At 49.3% G+C, this 2,558-nt stretch overlaps 1 protein-coding gene across 4 annotated transcripts in view; it reads right to left on the bottom strand.

Annotated features, from left to right (window-relative positions):
* ECE1 (endothelin converting enzyme 1) overlaps window positions 1-2,558 on the bottom strand; it is a 129,922-nt gene that overhangs the window by 77,842 nt on the left and 49,522 nt on the right. Inside the window, exon 1 of one of the 4 annotated variants that reach the window (XM_037730616.1) lies at window positions 1,845-1,850. The exons of the other annotated variants lie outside the window; for them this stretch is intronic. The gene's annotated coding sequence lies outside the window, so the exon portion shown is untranslated. Of the gene's footprint in view, window positions 1-1,844; window positions 1,851-2,558 lie in introns of those variants that run through there. 4 annotated transcript variants of the gene reach the window in all.

Raw genomic sequence — 2,558 nt, forward strand, 5'->3', positions numbered from 1 at the left:
ATAGGCCACTTGAAATTTATTATTACATTATCCATTATATATCTCAGCATTTTACACGAGAAATTTCCATGTGATTAATTTATTTTTTAATTTACTATGAAATTCCTGAAGGTGTAAACTGCTGCTTTATTTTTTGATAACAGGAATCAGCTTGTATCCCTTTTTTCTTTGGCTGCCAGGAAACTCACAGCCAAATCAGAAACTCACCTATGGACACTTTCTTGGCCTTTATGTTCAGCTTTTTCCTTGTCCATGTTTTCCATGATTCTGATCTTCCATTTCGTATTGCGTACTGTTTTACTGAATGTATTTTATTTGTAACCTATTATGAATCCTTTATGGAACAATGACTAGAGTGAGTTAGAAACAACATTTATCAGGCAGTAAAGACAGATCTGAGCCCAATCACAGGTTTCCTGGCCCATGTGACCTTGAACATGTTGTTTTCACCCTCAGGTCTCAGTTTCCTCAACTGTAAAAGGGCCATTGTGAATACTGAGTAAGCTGGAACATGAACTGCCTGGCATCCAGCAGCCCAGCCCTGCGCGCACTGCGCCAGAGGGACATGCGGCGTGGGCCACCTCTTTCTGCTTGTTTCTCTTTGTTTTCCTCACCACCCCTCCCATTTGCTTCTGCCCTCATCCAGATTTTCCAGTCTTGGCCTTCGTTCAGCCAACATTTGTCATGAATCTAGCCCTGCTGTAAACTCAGTGAAAATAACAGACTGCCCAGGTGATGGGCGTTAATATCAACAGCAAGAAGTCAAGTACGAGCTATTAATAGAAATCATGCACCCATTGTCCGGGCGCTCATGCTTGTAATCCCAGCACTTTGGGAGGCAAGGTGGGCAGATTGCTTGAGCCCAAGAGTTTGGGACCAGCCCGAGTAACATAGTGAGATTTTGTCTCTACCAAAAAAAAAAAAAAAAAATTAGCTAGGTGTGGTGGCATGCACCTGTGACCCTGCTACTTGGGAGGCTGAGGTGGAAGGACTGCTTGAGCCTAGAAGGCTGAGGCTGTAGTGAGCTGAGATCACAACGCTGCACTCTAGTCTGGGTGTAGAGCAAGACTCTGTCTCAACTACAAAGAAAAAAGAGAAAGAAAAGAAAAGAAAATAGAGTCACTGACCTGGACACTGCCCAGTTCTCAAGGCTATTTTATACTCTTATTTATGTCTTATAATCACCTTGTGGGGTAAATCCTGGTATCCCCATTTTACAGATGCAGAGACTGAGGCTCAGAGAAAGGAAGCAGTCTGCCAGAGCTGGAGCCCAAAGCCAGACCTTCCTGGTTATCTCAGGGCCTCTCCCCTTTTTCTTGTGCCTCCTCCCCGGAGCCTGGCTCTCTAGGCTAACTTCCTTTGGAGGCTACAGGCCACCCATCTAGGATGTGGGAATAGGGACAGATGTAACTGGTGGGGGCTGGAGCAGGAGCCTCTCCTTTGTTCCACCAAAGGTTCAGATGGAGCTGAGGGCCTGAGCACGGGAAGGCAGCAGGTGGGCAGGGCTGGGGAGGCCTCAAGGTGAGACTTAGGGAGACACTCGAAGGCCAAGGGCACAGGTAGGAGGTCAAGGCTGCTGACTGCCCCTTGGAGAAGGCAGTAGCCCTGCCAGCCTATGGGTCAACCACTCTGGTGTGGCCCCAAGTCCCAGGGCTGGGCTCCCATGAATGTGCTGGCAGCAGGAGACTCACTTGCACACACAGGGCGCTGGGAGGCACTCACTCACTTAGCCCGTTGTTGACTCAACTGCCAGGGCCCTGGGAAGCCCCGGGGATCTTACCTAGTGTTGCTGGCCCATTCCTCAGTGCCTGCTGTGGAGGTCACCCCAGGCCCAAGCCCCAAACCTGGTCAGCAGCCTCTCACTCCTGCCTGATACAGGCCACTGACCTGCCCACCCCATCCGCCTGCCTGACAGCCTCCATCAGTCATCTCTGGCCCTCTGTCCAGGCCCACTGGGCTCAGTGCCCTTGGGGTGCCTTCCCTGGTTACCCCCAACTCCCTGGATCTTCCATGATAGCTCCCTTTAGTCCTTCGGATCCTAGCTCCTGGCAGAACTTTTTTTCATTTTGTTTTTTGAGACAGTCTCACTCTGTCATCCAGGCTAGAGTGCAGTGGCGCAATCTCGGCTCACCGTGACCTCGAGCTCCCAAGTTCAAGCAATTCAATTCTCTTGCCTCAGCCTCCTGAGTAGCTGGGACTACAGGCACCTGCCACCATGTCCGGCTAATTTTTGTATTTTTAGTAGATATGGGGTTTCGCCATGTTGGTCAGGCTAGTCTCAAACTCCTGATTTCAAGTGAGCCACCTGCCTTGGCCTTCCAAAGTGCTGGGATTACAGGTGCGAGCCACAGTGCCTGGCCTCCTTTTTTTTGGTTTTGTTTTGAAGAGACTAGGTCTCATTCTGTTACTCAGGCTAAATAAAGTGCAGTGGTGTGATCATGGCTCACTGCAGCCTCCAAACTCATGGGATCAAATGATGCTTTTGCCTCAGTCTCCTGAGTAGCTAGGACCAGGGGTGGGTACTACCATGTCTAGCTAATTTTAAACATCTTTTTTTT

The sequence above is a fragment of the Cebus imitator genome, unplaced genomic scaffold, assembly GCF_001604975.1.
Source record: "Cebus imitator isolate Cc_AM_T3 unplaced genomic scaffold, Cebus_imitator-1.0 Scaffold15, whole genome shotgun sequence".
In the NCBI taxonomy this organism is placed as follows: Eukaryota; Metazoa; Chordata; class Mammalia; order Primates; family Cebidae; genus Cebus; species Cebus imitator.